General features: G+C 40.9%; 1 protein-coding gene across 2 annotated transcripts in view; it reads left to right on the top strand.

The window, feature by feature from the left end:
• Positions 1-442: 442 nt before the first annotated feature.
• The window catches only part of Garre1 (granule associated Rac and RHOG effector 1), an 89319-nt gene continuing 72443 nt past the window's right edge, over positions 443-17318 (top strand). Inside the window, exon 1 of one of the 2 annotated variants that reach the window (XM_027941453.2) lies at positions 443-492. The gene's annotated coding sequence lies outside the window, so the exon portion shown is untranslated. Of the gene's footprint in view, positions 493-13225; positions 13634-17318 lie in introns of those variants that run through there. The other variant, XM_071604954.1, reaches the window with a different exon arrangement.

Genomic DNA, 17318 nt, shown 5'->3' with positions numbered 1-17318 from the left:
TACCACTTGTCATAATTGGCACTATAGTATCACCGGGATCTGTGACAGCTGCATTCTGTTTCTACCAATAGAGAATGAACCTATGAGGCTAAGAGTATTATCCGATTCCGGCAGTGACTAGTGACTGTCAGCGCCTGGCATCTACAGCTCAATACTTCAGTCATCAATTTCAATAATAAATCCATAAGGACGCAACCGTCCTCTCCCGCACCGGGGCCAAGCCATTGTGGAGAATCAGAGCGACCCTATGGCTCTGATTGCCAGTCCTCAACCCTTTCCCAAGCCGTCCCATCGGGACGTCCTCGATCTGCAGAAAAGACGCTCAGGGACACACACCCCCGCCCCGCTTGCGCTAGGGGAGGGTCAGCTCCAGCCGCGGGATCCGCAGCCACCCCGGCGTCCGCCTGGGGCGGGGGCGGGGCTGGCTCTAACGTCACTTCCGGTGTACACAGCCGGTCCGGGCGGTGTGCTGGGGGTCGGAGCCCGTCGCAGGTGAGGAGCGGGCGCGGGCGCGGGCGGGCGCGGGCAGGCGGGGTCGGACGGTGGGCGGTGGGTTGTGGGACGTGGCCGGGACTGGTGACGGGACGAGCTTGCGGGGCGCCGCTCCGCTCGGGACCGCAGGGCTCGGGCCCTTGGGCGCCCACCCCTTGCCCGCCCGCTGTGGAGGACGCCGGGCTCTGCGGGCGCTGGCCGAGCGGACGGAAGCCCGGAGGGGCCTCCTGGCGCGTGCCTGGGACTGGGGGCGCAGCCGAGACCCGGAGGACGCGGGACGGGAGGGGAGGAACGGCGCCGGCCAGGCGAGGGAGGGGGACATTCCCTCGGGACGCCGGGGCCCGAGAGGTCAGGCTGGCGCTGGTACCCGCTCCCGGAAGCTCGCGGAGCAGTCCGCGAAAGGACAGCGGCCTGTGGGCAGCAGGCGGCCGGGGTCCACTGGGGCTGGTGGGGGACGCGGCCCTCACGCCGCCCCGCGGCTGCCTGACCCGCGGTGCGCACCTTCCCAGTCGTGCCGGGCCGCTGAGGAACGTGATTTTCCGGCCCTGCTGAGCCTGTTGGCGCAGTGGGGCCTGGGGAGGGTCCGCGGGGACCCGGGAGGGCCGGGGTTGAAGATGAAGGACCCACGCCCGTGGGGAGCGCAGGGTCAGGGGTGTGTCTTCCTGCTTCGCGCGGTGCGAGGAAAGAAGCGTGGCTGGTTGGCATGATAAGAATTTTGTTTATACTTCTTACAAAATTTGTCAGAGAATCACTGGGCTTGGAGAGCCCAAATTTGAAAGTAGCTTGTTTCTGCCCTTCATTCCCATTATAAGAGGAATTTATTCTTCTCGCCTTTGTAAAACACTCAAGACATTACAGAAAGTGTTAAGGGAGGAAATGACAGACATCCACCAACCTATCATTCAGTGACAACCACAGCTATCATTTTAGTGATATCAGTAAATACAGATATATGATGTCACTTTTTTATGGGCTTCGTAGTACACCATTATATGCTATAATTTAACCAAACCCTACCGATGAACATTTATTTATTTTTGGCACAGGGAATTGAACCCAGGGAAGCTCTACCACTGTGTTTCACCCCATCCCCATTTTTTGAGACAGGGGTTTCTCCATGTTGCTTAGGGCTTGCTAAGTGGCTGAGGTTGGCCTGGAACTTGCTGGGATTACAGGCATGCACCGCAGGGCCTGGCCTGATGAATATTTAGATTATTTCCATTTTGCCATAAAATGATTTTGCCAAAAGGATTTGTTTGATGATTGTCTTGGGATAAATTCACAACTGGGGTGTAAAGGTAACATTCATTAAAAAATAAATACTATGTATTTTTTTTTCTTTCATATATTTGGAAAATTCTTCCCTATTCCAGTGTTTCAAAAAAATTCCATCCACCTTTGCTTCTCATCGTTTTATTTACTTTTAGTTATTTAATCTACTTAGAACTTATTTTTGGTTTAAGATATAAAATAGTTCCTGAATAGCTAGTCAATTGTTGCAGTTTTATTGAATAAGCTGTAACTGTTTTTTCTTCTTATATTTTAGGTTTAAAGTTCTAAGTATGTATTTATAAAGGTCTACTTACAGATTTTTGTGTATGATCAGATATTTTCATGTGCCTTAAAAAATGCCACAATTTTTTATTTTCAGTGTCTTTTTAAAAAAAAATTTTTTTCCTTTACAATCCAAGGAGTATTTCATGTTTGAGATTTATTTTAAATGAACATTTTTTTAAAAAAATATTTATTCTTAAGTTTTAGGTGGATACAATATCTTTATTTTACATTTATGTGGTGCTGAGGATCAGACCCAGTGCCTCATGCATGCTAGGTGAGCACTGTACCACTGAGCCACAATCCCAACCCCTAAAATGTACATTTTAAATCTGTTTAAATTCCTTTGTCCATGTCTCAGTTGAATTATTTGTTGTTTTGTTCTTGAGTTGTAAATAATCATTACTTATTCTGGATAGTAGCCTCTCATTAGATAAATAATTTTTTTAAAATGCACATTTTAAAGGCAAAAGTTTATTTTACTGCTGTTTCATTTACTTTCTTACTGACAAGATAACAAACTCCATATGAAGAGTTCAGGTTTGTTGTGGCAACTTTTCAGTCTGGCATTTGAGATTCTAATCTTCCTCTATTTTTGCACATGAATACGTAGGTTAGATTGGAGACCAAGATAGAAAAGTTCTCAGATTCCCTTGGCAAGCCTAGATTTTTCAATCTAAAATTATCTCTGGATTTTTGGAAGACAGCATACTTTAAGCATCCTTAAAACAATAAATAAGTTGCATATGATTCTGCAAAATTTTTTACTAAATGTTTATTCTTTTGAAAATCTTAAGCCTAATATACCAGGAACTGTATGCCCAGTGGATCTTCTAAACCTCTAGGAAAATAGTTGAATCTGAGCTAGCAGGGTGAAGTATCACATGAATTGAGTGTCCACTCTCTCTCTTTCCCTCCTGTGAATTTGTCTTTGGTGGAAGATGATGACCTTTCTATGTGGACAAAGAATGTTAGTTTGATTAAGAAATTGCTTTGTTTTGTAGTTACAGAAAAGCAGGCTGCCATTTTTCTCTTAGAACCTGAAGTGTTAGGAGTTGAGCTTCAAATGTGTCTTTGTTTCTGTTGAAACTGTCCTCTTGAGGGTCCCTTAATTGATAGATGCAATGGCCGTTGCTTACTCATTTCCTTTGACTGTTAATATTGGCGTGATGAGCCATTCTTTTTTTCATGAACCAGCCTGGCTCTTAGTCGGCCTTTTCCAAAAAGGTTGTGGTCATTTTCTTAAATTTGTGTGACTGTGCCTTATCATTTGTTTTTGCTGCTCTCTTTCCTACATCTGCCTGGGGACTGTTTTTGAGGCTTAGCTTCATACTTCTTCCCCCACCTCCCCATATATGCTCCTTTCCCACATATCCTGTATGTGACTTCTACATAGAGAACCATCTTGCTCCCCACCTCTGCGTCCACTTGCTGACCCCCATCTCAGACTTTTCTGCAGGTTAATCTTTCATTTTCCTGTCTTCTCAACATGTTTCTAAAGCCATACTTTCTCCAGGTGTTGGAGCCCTTCATCACTTCTCAAGGTGGTTCTTACTAGCTGATGTATCATGTCTTATCTTCTTTTTTGATACAGGTTGCATTTGCCATTTGTGTTCTGTTTATCTTAATTTAGACTTTGTACCTTTTTTCTAAGGGACTTCAGATATAATCTGGTCCCACTCTGGATAGAAAGAGAAGAACCAGTGAATTTAGTTAGCTCCCATTAATGAAGTACTTACAGTATGGGCCAGTCACTTCACTGTAGGATCAGAATCCAGAGCTGAAAGGTACAGCCTGGGCAAGAAAGTCAAATAAGCCGTTGCCAGAAAATATCCCAAGTACATAGAAGGGGAGACATTGAAAAAGTTCTGCCAGGTTTCAGGGATCTTGCCTATCTTCTTCACTGCGTTTATCTCTAGGGCCTAGAACACAGTGTTCTGGAAATGATTAGGTATTTGCTGAATGAATGAATGATCATCTGAAAATAAAATCAAAACAATACAAATCAACTATCTATAGAAAGATACAAGGCCAAAAGACATTTTGCAAATGTAGTTTAGAGAATTTCAGAGAAAACTTTAAATTCAACCAAACTGACCCAGCTGTAACCCCAGGAAGGCATGATTGGAATGTGTTTGTAGTCAGAAAGCTCAAACTTAATTTTGTAGCCTCAGAAGAAAGATGTGTGTTTCTAGGAGAGGGTTCAGATGATGTTTGTGGAAATTGGGGTGGATAGTATATCTGTAACACTACCTGGGAGCCCTGACCAGAGAAGCTTAATGCAGTCTTCTGTAGAACCTCTCCAGTACGGAATGGATGAGTGTGTCCATGTTGATGCCTCTAGCTGGGAGTGTCTTTTCTCTTGCTTAGTTTATGTCCTCCTGATACCCTCTGATTAGAACTGGGTTTCGAGAATGTTGAGAGCTCTGTATCCATATGCTTGTGTCAGATCCTGATCTTGGCATGCTGTCTAATCTCTTGGGTTTCCTATGAGTAGAATAAAGATAATAGTAGCACCTTTCCCTTAGTGCCATGAGGGCTTTGAACACACTGCCTGGTAGCTACCTGGTAAGTGTTCAAACAAGGGTTAGCTCTTTGGGTATTTATAAACTTAGTAACTGGCTTTCTGGCTAATATGTCACTCATCTTTGAGCTAACAAAGGCTAAATCAGACCCCTTGAAGCTGCTTGGTTTTGGGTGCACAGATAAAACTGATAACCATATAGTAAGAAGTGATGACAGGCTTTTCCCAGACTGCTCACACAGAGAATCCAGCCTGCAATTTTCAGGGAAGACTTCCTGGAGAAGGCTGTTCTTGAATAGAAAACTGTGGGAAAAAGCTAATCCTTCCTGGGTGTGGTCTTACACCTGTAATCCTGGTTATTTAGGAGGTTGAAGATCACAAGTTTGAGGCCAACCTCCAGGACCTAGTGAGACTCTGTCTCAAAATAAAAAAGGGGGGCTGGGGATATAGCTCAGCAGAGTGCTTGCTTCACATGCACAAAGCCCTGGGTTTAATTTCCAGCAACACACACACACACACACATAAACACAAAGTGGGGGATGAGAGATGAGTATGTAACTCCTTGGTTCAATTCTCAGTACTGCCCCCCCCCACGCGCAAAAAAAAAAAAAAAAGTGAGTCTAGCACCATTGAAGGGGAGGACATTTAGGTAGGACCATGACATGGATAAAGAGGTAGCAGTGAGCAGGCATAATGTATGTGATGAATAAAATATATCTAACTTACTGAGCACTAGCAATACTTCAGGTGCTAAGCTAAGCCTTAGGCTCTGTGATAACCAGATCAGGTGTTAAGTGCTTTGTGTGCATTACCTCATTTAGTCTTTACAACAACCCTGTGAGGCAGGTACTTACTGTTATAGAAATGCCATGTTGAATGTCACCTGAGAGGTCTCTGTTGCTTCAGCCTGCATGCTGCTGCAGGGCTAACTAACTCTTGATGTCTTTTGAACATTGTAAAGCTTGTGATCTGGTTCTGATGAAGTCCAAAGCTCACAAAAATCCTGTGACTTCATGAAACCATCTTTGGTTAATATGTATAAATAATGCATTTCTTAGAATTTAATTAAAGCAGCATACGTGCAGATATGGAATGAGCTCAGAGAAATATCGTTAATGAGAAGAGCAAGGGGCAGAAAGATGTGCACATGTGCCCATGGTGTAAATAAATAAAGAAGAAATATATAGAAAACACATGAAACTGATTTCTAAGAGCAGAAAAAATTTCTGGAATTATAGAAAAGAAGTGATTGCCTTTGGGGTGAGGCCTCAGAAAACCAGCCTGTTAGCCTGTTGGAATTACCTTCCTTTTTCTTACATACCATTTTGTATGGTATAGATTTTTTAAAATATTTTATATATTTATATATATATAAAATTACATTTATTTTATTTTTTTAAGTTGTAGACACTACCCTTATTTATTTTTTTGAGGTACTGAGGATCGAACCCACGGCCTTGCCTGTGCTAGGTGAGCGCTCTACCACTGAGCCACAATCCCAGTCCTGTATATTGTTTTGATTTCAAAATTTAAGTGGGCATGAGGCACACTCCTATAATCCCAGCTATTTGGGAGGCTAAAGAAGAAAGATACTAAGTGTAAGGCCAGTCTTGACAAGTTAGTGAGACCCTGCTTCAAAAAAAAAAAGGCTGAGGTAAACATTCCTGGGTTTAATCCTCAGTACCAAAGACCAAAACAAAGAATGAACAAAAAAAATTAATAAATTAAAACACACATGTATGTGATGTATACTCACATAGGGAGGGGGCAAAAAAGCAAATACAGCCAAATGCTTTTGAGTTCAAGTTTTGCTTCTACCACTTAACTAGTCACTAACTTCTGAGTCACAAAACTTCTTGTCTCCATTTACTCCATTTCAAAATGAGGGAGGTAACATTGCCTATCTCCTGAGGTTAGAGTGAGGTTTTAATGAGTTTATATTTGTAAAGACCTTAGACTGATTGTGGCGGGAATGTTTTTGTTGCTATGGCTGTGGACTGTACTACAATAAATGTGATGATATGTTCAGTCTCCTTCTATCATTCTTATAGTTCATTTAGAGAGAAAGACATACAGAGTTACTGACAGGCAATGATAGCAGAGGGTGCAGGGGATCAGGAAAAGTTCTGTGATGACTTAGGTGGCCTAAGCATGATGGTTATCAGAACTATGAATCTTAAATATGGGTAACTTCAGGAAAAAGTCAAACAAAGGGGAAAGGATACAAAGTGTCTTGTTCTAAGGCCCAGATAGCTTGAGGCAGAAGGATCAGAAACAAAAAAAGCTGAAGAGAAACTAGGCTATGTTGTGGGATGGCAGGTCAGTCATCATTATATGTCAGTTTTTCCTGAGTGTATATAAGATGATGTGATTTATTGATGGCATCTTAGACCATTAATGTGGAGGTTCTACTTTGATCTTTTTTGGGGATGGGGAGGAGCTGGTCCTGGGGATTGAATCCTTTACTTTGATTTTTGAAATGGCTGTGAGATGTTCTTGTATAATTTATTTAATAAACCCCTTAATGCAGGACATGTGAGTTACTTCCTGGTTGATGCTTATAGACAGACTGACAGCGGGTGTTCTTGACTCTCCCTCTACTGTGAATCTACACCCCTGCCTCAGGATCAAACCTAGTACCTTGTGCATGTCAGGCAAGCACTCTACCATGGAGCTACATCTCCAGCCCTTACTATGAGTGTATTTCTAATTTAAGATTCTTTCCTAGATATAATATTGCTCTCTCTAAAAAAAAAAAAAAAACAAACCTTTTTGACTGTGTCTGGGCCACTGGCAGTAAATGCATTTTCAAATTGGCAGTTGTAAAGATTCATTTTCAAATTAAAGGTGATTTAGTGAGAGGGCAATTATAGCCAGAGAATGAAAATATCTGAGTCTTCCCCCACTCTACTCCCTGGTCCCAGAGGTGGATATAAACACATGAGAATAGAGGCAGAAGAAAGTTGGCTTGGCTTCCAGATCTAGGTGCCCCAGGTTCTGGTGACTTAGGCAGGGAGAGGCCAAAGTGGGCCTTTTTGTCAACTCACAAGGACTTGTGCTGTCCCTGGGTCTCAAAATAGGAAAGAATGCACTATATCCTTATATTAAAGTAACTTTGTCATGTACTTTGTATTTCAAGGTGACTGATCTCCCTTTTCAGCTATTTCTCCCTCTTTAGCTGTCTGTCAATTATCTTCTTCAGCTATGGCATATGTTCTATTTCTCTCTGAAGGAGGAGGGACCGGTAGCAGGGAAATGGGAGGAGCCATGACCTTTTTCTCTGGAGCACACTGGGCATCCTCACTTTTTCAGTTTGTTGCCTGGACTTTGTGAGTTGGGAGCTGCAGGAAAGTAAGTTCTATTTCTGGAAGCTGTAACTGTGGTATGGCAGGATGGGGGTGTTTTGTAGTAGTACAGAATGAAAAATTATAGTGGAAGACAAAGTGTTACCCTCTGACTAATCCATAGCCTCTTTGTAAAGAGGGTGGTAGCTTCCACTTACTGAAACTCAAGGTGTGCCAAGTGCCGTGCTTTATGAATTTAATCCTCACCATAGTACTGAAGAAACTGAAGCACAAGAATCCAAGTGACTTAACCGCGTGGCACATGCCTGTAATCTCAGCTGCTCCGGAGACTGAGGCAGGAAGATTACAAGTTGGAGGCTAACATGGACAACTTAGTGAGACCCTGTCTTAAAATAAAATGAAAAGAGCTGGGGATGAAAATTGGTGGTAGAGAACTTGTCTCCCCTTGTGAGGCCCTGGGTCTGTACCTATTATCGGAGGGGAAATATTGTTTTTTTTCCAAGTGACTTCCTTAAGGTCATAAAGTTAACAAGCGCCACTCATTAAGCTGATAATTACTGAGAGTAGGAATTCCCATCTAGGTCAGTCTGATTCCTAATCCATACTGGTAAACTACTGCACTTCATCAGTGCCATATTTCTACGAAGTTTCTTCTTTGTATTGGAGCATCTTACTGAAAAGAGAGGGGCCTGAACAGTTCCCTATTTTTTTCTCATTAGATTATAAGCTGTACCACTGCATCCCTGATGCCTGGAGTAGTACTGTGCACATAGTAGGACCTCAGTAAATGCTTGAGGTGTGTGAAGGCTCATGGTGTGGATAACTGGCAGAGCTGGAAGATTAGACTGGAGGTTAACCACTGGGGGCCTGCTTTCTGAAGCTGCCTTCCTTGTCTGGTAGGTGAATATGAGGCCTCTAGCATTTCCACTTTTCTAAAGGTTTGGCTTGCTGAAATGTTTGTGGAGAAAAACAGGCTCCCTAGTTGTGACTCTGGCTTGCTGGTCTTTTTGATAAATGAGAGGGCTTTCTGTATGTACAATTGGAGTCAGTGTTCCCAGTTCGGAGAAGGAAGCCACTATCATTCTCCATTGATAAAACTGTTGTTAATTACCTTACATTTTCAGAAATGGTCTTGAATCTGGAATTTATCAAAATTTATATAATTCCTCTCCATAATAAAAAAATAATTTCCAACATAGTTTGATTTGCTTCTCTGTAAATTTCTGGAGGAGTATTTGTTTTCCCCTTTGAGGTTAATTTTGAATAGGTCACACAGTGCTATTTTGAATAGGTCACACAATGTTAAGAATGAGTAGTGGTATTGAATTTTGTTTTCTTAAGTAACTTTTATTTTATTATTTTTAAAATTTATTTATTTTACAGTAGAATACATTTTGGTATTTAATACACAAATGGAGCACAACTTCTCATTGATTGCTCTGGCTGCACATGGTTCAGACTCATTCCACTAGTGTAATCATACATGTATATAGGGTAATAATATCTGTCTCTTTCTACTATCTCTTAAGTAACTTTCTAATGGATGCAATTAGTTTTTACTAGACCAACTTTCTTTTTTGGGGGGGGGGTACTGGGAATTGAATCTGGGGGCATTCGACCACTGAGCCACATCCCTATCCCTGTTTTTTATTTTATTAGAGACAGGGTTCTCACTGAGTTGCTTAGTATCTCACTAAATCACTGAGGCTTGCTTTGAACTCGCGATCCTCCTGCCTCAGCCTGCCTAGTCCCTAGTATTACAGGCGTGCACAGCTATGCCTGCTTAGACCAAGTTTCTTTTACAAGTTTGAAAAGTTCTTGTAGATGTGATATTGTGAAATTCCTATTTGGTTTTCTTCCCTGTTTCCTGGCATTACAACTCCTAAAATAATAATACTTGAAACCACCAAAGTAATAAATATTTGGGGCTTCAGGATGGAGGCTGATGGACTGAAAATCTAGGCAGCATCATAGAGTTGGAACTTCAGCCCACTTGGCAATCTCTGGCAAGGGGAGACGAACTGAAAGTTGAATTGCTCACCAGTTGCCAGTGATTTAATCAGTCATGCCTACGTAATGAAACCTTCTTGAAAACCTGACAGAACAGGGTTCAGAGAGCTTCTGGATAGTTAAACTGGTGAAGGCTCATCATGGAGGATGGGTGCCCAGAGAATGCTCTGCATATTTTCATATGTATACTTTTTACAAGAACAAGATATTTTGGTAGGTATTATCCAGTTGGTTTCATGAATTCTGTGAGCCACTCTGACAAACTCATGGAATTCAAGGAAAGGGTTGAAGGAATCCTGATTTAAATTGTGTTGATGAAAAAATAAAACAACCAGAAGTTTCAATTGGCATCAGAAGCCTGGGACAGTGAAGTGACTGAGCCTTTAACCTATGGGATCTGATGTTATCTCCAGACAGACACGTCAGAGTTGAGTTAGAGAAAACCCTGCTGTTGTCCTCAGGAGAATCTATAGAATTGCTTGCTTGCTTGATGTGTTGGAACAACAACCCCCCCCCCCCATTTTGGTGCCAGAAGCCTGTTGTGAGAGAGGAGTAACTGAGGTAGGTAGTTAGCCTTGTATTCTCAGATTAGATAACTGGGCTTTTTTTGTTGTTGTTGTTACCACACTGTAACAAAAATAAACTACGGGTTTTTAATGTATGGAGATTGTTGTTGCATTTTTAAAAACTGGATCTGAAAAAATTAACATCAGTACTTTGTAATTAAAGAAAAGTAACTTATTCTCACCCCAGTTTACACTTGATTTTCCATTAGCACAATTTGTTTGGGTGAATTTGCTAGAAAAAATGTTAATGGTTTAAGATCATTTTAGTTTAAGGATAAAAACTTCATTTTAGGGGTTGAGGCTGTAGCTCAGTGGTTAAGGTGCTTGCCTCGTACATGTGAGGTACTGGGTTCCATCCTCAGCACCACATAAAATAAATAAAGATACTGTGTGTTCATCTACAACTAAATAAACATTAAAAAAAAAAAAAAGACATTGCCTTTAAAAAAAAAAAACAAACCTCATTTTACCACAGCAAACATTTTCAGAAGTTCAAGAGCCAACTTTGTTCATTCTTTGGTGATATGTAATGGTTTGTGTATGTGTGTGTGTGTGTGTGTGTGTGTGTGTAGACAAAACTTTTTTCTTTTCAAGGATTCACTCTTTTTTTTCTCCTTTTGAAGATTTTTGTTTAACAAAAATTCTTTTGGTTTATTCTTTTGTTTCTTTAATAAAAATACTCTAAAGGTTCTAATATTACTAGTTTTATTATTTTATGGCAACAGTAAGTTTTTGAAAGTTAATTTTTTTTTCTTTTTAGTACTGGGAATTGGATTCAGGAACACTATACCACTGAGGTACTTCCCCAGCCCTTTTAATTTAATTTAATTTATATGTTTATTTAATTTGGTACTGGGGATGGAACCTAGGGGTACTTTACCACTGAGCTATATCCCTAGCCTTTTTTAAATTTTCAAACAGGATCTTACTAAGTTCCCCCAGCTGGCCTCAAACTTGAGAGCCTCCTTTCTTAGCCTCCTGAGGAGCTGGGATTCAGGTTGTGTGTCACTGTGCTGGCTCTGAAAATTAGTTTTTAAACTTCATAAAAAAATTAACCATCAGTCTTAAAGTACAGAATACAGTAAGTCATTTTATTATCAGAAAATTAGATTGATAGCTCTAGGTCTGTTCTCAACAGGATGGACTTTTTTTTCATTGAATGTTAATTCTGTGTCAAGTTGAATGTGTGGTAATTACCACCCATTTCGTTTACTTTTCTACTTATGTAATGGCTTTAAAAAATAAACAAGAGCTGGGGTTGTAGCTCAGCGGTATAGCGCTTGCCTTGCAAGCATGAAGGACTGGGTTCAATCCTTAGCACCACATAAAAAAATAAAGATATTGTGTCCATCTACAACTAAAAAAAATTTTAAAAAAGAAACAAAACCCTCAATTTAAACAAAATTAAACCTATTCCTCATCTATATGACCATTTAACATATTTGGCCTTTTTTTTTTTTTTTAAACCCGTGTTATTTTGAAAGTGAATTTCAACTCTGTTGACTTTCTGGTTAGAAGTTTTTCTTCTGCTTAAATGAAATGATCAGCTGTTTGTAAATTACCAAATATGAAAGCTCCTTAGAACCACTAATGATAACTTGCTTTGATTTTGTAGAGGAATGCCATATTTTGTGGTAATAAATTGTTATAAGAGCAAATGTTACCACAGAGGCAGTCAAGTGTCACTGTGTGTATGTATTTTGTTCCATGGTTAGACTTATTGCTCCTTGTGAGCAGTCTGTCTTGTTTATTGCTATATTCTGGTGCCTAGGACATAGAGGCTGAACTCAACAGCACTGTCTCACATCAGCAGTGTAGAAGCATTTTTATTTTCTGGTGTTAGGGAATGAACCCAGGGCCTCATGTAAAATAGGCAAGTGCTCTATCACTGAGCTGCATCCCAGCCAGAATCTTCATTTTAACTATGACAGGTTCTGGCCTTGATTAGGATTTTTATTTAGTAGATTTTTTTTCTATCTCCTCATTGAGGTTTTATAACTCAATGTAGGATACATGGACTTCACATTTTGTTATGTAATCAATTTGTAGCTCTTTGGGTTTTTTTTTATTATTTATTTTTTAGTTGTAGGTGGACAATACCTTTATTTTATTTATTTTTATGTGGTGCTGAGGATCGAACCCAGGCCTTTGCATATGCTAGTCGAGCACTCTACTGCTGAGCCACAACTCCAGCTCTGTAACTCTTTGTTTTGACAACAGTTTTTGTTGTTTGTTTTGTTTTGTGGTGCTGGGAATTGAACCCAGGGCCCACCAACTAAGCTATATTTCCAGCCCAACAATGCTTTTCTTTATTTATATGTGGTGCTGAGGCTCCAACCCAGTGCCTCACACATGCTAGGCAAGTGTTCTACCACTGAGCCACAGCCCCTTGACAGCAGTTTTAATAGCCACTTCTTGACTAGGGGGGAAAGAAAAAGATTAATCTTGGCCTCCCTAAAATGTTTTCATTTGACATTTTTTACATTGATAGGACAAATATTTTGGGAGTTTTTACATGAGTTTTAAATTTAAAATGTTTTAGCATTAATTCCTAGGAAGCCATTCTGTAGGTTAGTGTCCAGTTTTTCTTTTGGAGCTGTTTCCCTGTCACAGAAATAGTCTGTGGCTTGGTGGACCCAGAAGTGTCACTTCCTTTCCTCTGGCCTTGGCTCTCTCCATTCCTGCCTTTCCATTTTGATGTTTTAATGATACCCTCCCTGCTCAGTGATTTGTGTTCAGGAAGCTAGGCGGTGATTACTTTTGTTTCTGCTTTGTGAACTTCCTCCCCCACTTCCTATTTTTACTGTAGTTGCACAGGAAATGAGGCGGCTCCTGGCTGGCTACTGCTGAGCACTGATTTTAGGTGGTGGAGGACAAGGGCTTAGGGTCTGAACCATGTACAACATTTTGTACCTTTGTCTTTTTATTACCTTCTTCCTCTAGGAGTTATAGGAACATTTAGTGATTGGGTTGAGATGATGTCATGGCCTTCTCAGTCCTGGATGGGGGGCTATTGCTGCTTAGCTGAAGGACAGAATTTTTGTGAAGTACGTGAGTGCATTTGTTTAGTAGTAATAGTATGGTGGGATGTTGTGTCCCTGTGGCTCAGTTCCTGTCATGGGTAAACAGTGAACACTTTGGCAGGAGCAGAGGGTAGCTTGAAGGGACAAGATCTGCTACAGGTAAGGCTGGGAAGGTGGATATTGGGTACTTTTTGGCTTGAAGTTGACTGAGGCACCCCTTCTGCTCTGAGGTCTATATAAGGGCCTTAGCCTGTGGGAAGGGGGGGCCTTCCTCTGAATTCATAGCATTTATTTTCTAAACTATTTAGTTAGCATTTACCCATTTCTTTTCCAAGGATACCCCGTAACTATCTTACGAACTCTTCTTAGTTTATGGGAGAAGTTTGTATTATCTTCCCAGAAAGAAGAAACTTTTTATACACTAAGTAACTTGAAAAGAAGGGTGCTCAGAACATTTATCAAGATTTCTCAATAGTAGCACTTTTGACATTTTGGGGTGGATAATTCTGTGGGGGTTGCTTTTTAGGATGTTTAGCAGCATTTATGGCCTCTACCCACTAGATGCCACTAGCATTTCCCCAGTTGTGACAACTAATGTCTCCAGACATTGCCAATTGCTCAGGGGACAAGAAAGCAGAATCATCCTTTTCTCCACTTTTTTTTTTTTTAATTTTTTTTGTAGTTGTAGATGGACAGAATGCTTTTATTTTATTTATTTGTTTTTATGTGGTGCTAAGTATTGAACCCAGTGCCTCACACATGCTAGGCAAGTGCTCTGCCATTGAGCTCCAGCTCCAGCCCCTTTTCCCTACTTTTTGAGAGCCACTCAGTATTAAATGCTGAATTATTAATTTTGTAAAATGGAATAAAGTAGAATGTTTGGTTCGTTGAAATTGGAGCCATTTGTTAGTTTCTATTTCAGTATGTGACATTCTCATAATCTTTAGTTTGCTCTTTGGATTTTGCTATTCTCTACTAGCCAGTGTTCAGGTGTACCTCCTGTTTGCTTTCATGGAAAAATCTATGGCTTGAGTGGTTGTCAGCCTGGCTCTCTCTATAGGAGACATTTCTCTATGATTCTGTGCTTTAGGTGTGGATTGTAGCTCAGTGATAGAGCATTTGGCTGACAGACATGCCTAAGACCTTGGAATCCATCTCTAGCACCCACCAAAAACAAAACGAAACAAAAAGTTCTCTTCAGCTTCTGTGCCTTCATATTCCTTGCTCTGGAAAACTAGTTCCTTAGAAACTGAACAATATAGATGTAAAGAGGCATTTAGGATGGAATAGTAACAGTAACAAACATTTATGAAGCAGTTGCTGCAGAGCAGGCACTGGTGAGTGAGATTGGCAGCACTGAAAGTACTGGGTAGAAAGGGGAGGGAACAAGACAGGGACCTTCTGGGATAACACCTAAAGTTTAGGCTTAGAGTTGTAGTGCCCTTAACCATACAAGGCAGTAAGTACAATAGGAGGAGCAGGAAATGGAAGGGTGGCAAGGCAGAATTTTGAAGGGCTGAGATGTCTCATGGGTCTAGTCTCAGGAAGGGGTCCCACTGACTGGAGTGTTGAATTTGGGAATCATTAGTAATAGATATAGAATTATCTATTATATTATATAGACCTCTCCTTAAAGAGAGGTCACTTTTCATTGTTCCAACTTAACTTCCTGTCAATTCCAAGAAGCCTATAGCTTTACATCATCTTCTAATTATAATAAACTGAACACCATGGTCTAAAAACATGTATTTGACAGAGGTGGAATAGTGTAATGATGGAGAACTCAGCCTCCGGTGGCAGACTTCCAGGATCCAAACCTAGCTCTATTGGTGACTACTTCGTTAACCCAGTGATAGTCTTTGATGAATTCCTTTAACCTCTTTAGATATTTCCCCCACTTCACAAGATTGTTGTGAGAATTAAATTCGAACACATTTAAGTGCATTGCTCAGTACCTGGCACTTAATATACATTTAGTTAACGTCAGCTGTTTTTATTGTAGGGTTTTAGTTATCTCTAAAACTCCAAGTGTAATACTTGATACATTGTAGACACTTAAGGAAGGTCCATTTTGTTTATTTAGGAGTACCTGAATGTGGCATGATCAGTAACTTTTTTTTCCCTTATTATTCTTTTAGCAGAACTTAGTTTTTAGCACTTAAACTGGTGCCTTTGTGGGTGGTAAGGCTGACTGAATGTGGTGCAGAAATAACTATTAAGTAAATACTGTGGATGAACTAATCATTCAGCTAGTATTTGTTGAATGTTTACACTGTGCTTAGCACTCTTGAATATCTTGAATGAGCTCAGTGAGCTGGGGCTTGGAGATGGCAGGGAAACACTGAGGAAACTGTCGGTTGTGACACAGTATGTTACAGAACGGCAAAGTTAATGCCAGCACAGGGCTAAAAACAGGATGCTATGGTAGCACACAGATGGGTCCCTAGCACAGAGTGGCTTCCAAGAGGAAGTGACATGTAAGTTAGACATCCAGGAGGCATGAGAGTAAGCCAAGAGAGCTTTCCAGATGAAGGGAATGGACTATGTAGACCAGTGGAGAGGGGGAAGATGGTATGTGTCAGAAGCAGGTGGTGTTGGGAAGAACAAGGACGGTGTGAGAAAGTTGGGAAGGCCATTACAGGTTTTTGTTTTGCACTGGGGATTGAACCCCGGGGTGCTTAACCAATGGTCCACCTCCCCATCCTTTTTTTTTTTTAAGATCCAGCTTTTAAAATTTTTTTTGTTTTGAGACAGTTGCAAAGTTGTTTAGGGCCCTGCTAAGTCACTGGGGCTGGCCTTAAACTCACGATCTTCATGCCTTAGCCTCCCAAGTTGCTGGAACTACAGGCATACACAACCATGCCCAGTCATCATTCCCGGTATAATGAGGAGAGTGGCGTGATCAGATTGGATCTGTAACAATCACACATCAACCAGAGGAGCGCAGGCATTTGGAAGACCACTTAGGAATCACCTTGGTGTTCAGATAAGAGATGAATATGATCTGAGCTTTGATAGTGGCAGTGATGATAGAAAGAGAAGGACTGGAACACTAGTAAGGCAGGAAGGGGAAGAAGAAATGATTAATTGGATGTGAAGGAGAGTGAGGAGTGGAGGCTTACTCCCAGGTTTCTGCCTTGTTCAAGGAGGTGGATGGTGATGCCATTCATAGAGACAAAAGGAACATTGGGTGAGTTGGTTTTGGACATTTGATTTGGGAACCTGTCTGTTGAGCAGTTGAGTATTTGGTGTTTGGAGATTAGGAGAAAAATCTGGGCTAGAGATGGATTGGGGAATCTTCCCAGGGAGAATGTTCTGATCTTAGAGGATACAGCAGAGCTCTGAGGACCCATTGCACTAAGGAGGAATGGCTCAAATGGAAGTAAGGAGGTGAGCTAGAACTAGCATCTTTTCATTTTTGCTCTGACAAAGGTGCTTCACTTTCAAATGAGATAATGGATAAAGGGAGCCAAAAGAGTAAGAGTTCTAAGGAGGAAGGGAACAGAAGACTGAATCTTTCAGGCATTTTCTCTTGCCTGGATGGATATTTTAAATTCATGAATGATGAGAATAAAATTCTTCAAAGCATTTTTCTGGAGTGCATGTCTAAATATGGTTTTAGTCAGTCTCAACTTAAAACATGGAAATGGTTGGGCTTTGAACTTCATGGACAATAACTTCACTAATCTGTCTAAAGAATTTCCTGTAGTGTCTCCACATTATCAAGAGTAGATATTTTGGGTTTACATTATTGTGCGTTGGACAGGAGTGGAACATTTTCTGTGGATTTCATTTTCTCTAAAGAGGGAATTACTTGTAGAGTGGTTCATCTTTATATTTTTGT

The sequence above is a fragment of the Marmota flaviventris genome, chromosome 18, assembly GCF_047511675.1.
Source record: "Marmota flaviventris isolate mMarFla1 chromosome 18, mMarFla1.hap1, whole genome shotgun sequence".
Taxonomy (NCBI): domain Eukaryota; kingdom Metazoa; phylum Chordata; class Mammalia; order Rodentia; family Sciuridae; genus Marmota; species Marmota flaviventris.
Note: the sequence above shows the minus strand (reverse complement) of the source record. Positions and strands in the feature narration are given on the sequence as shown.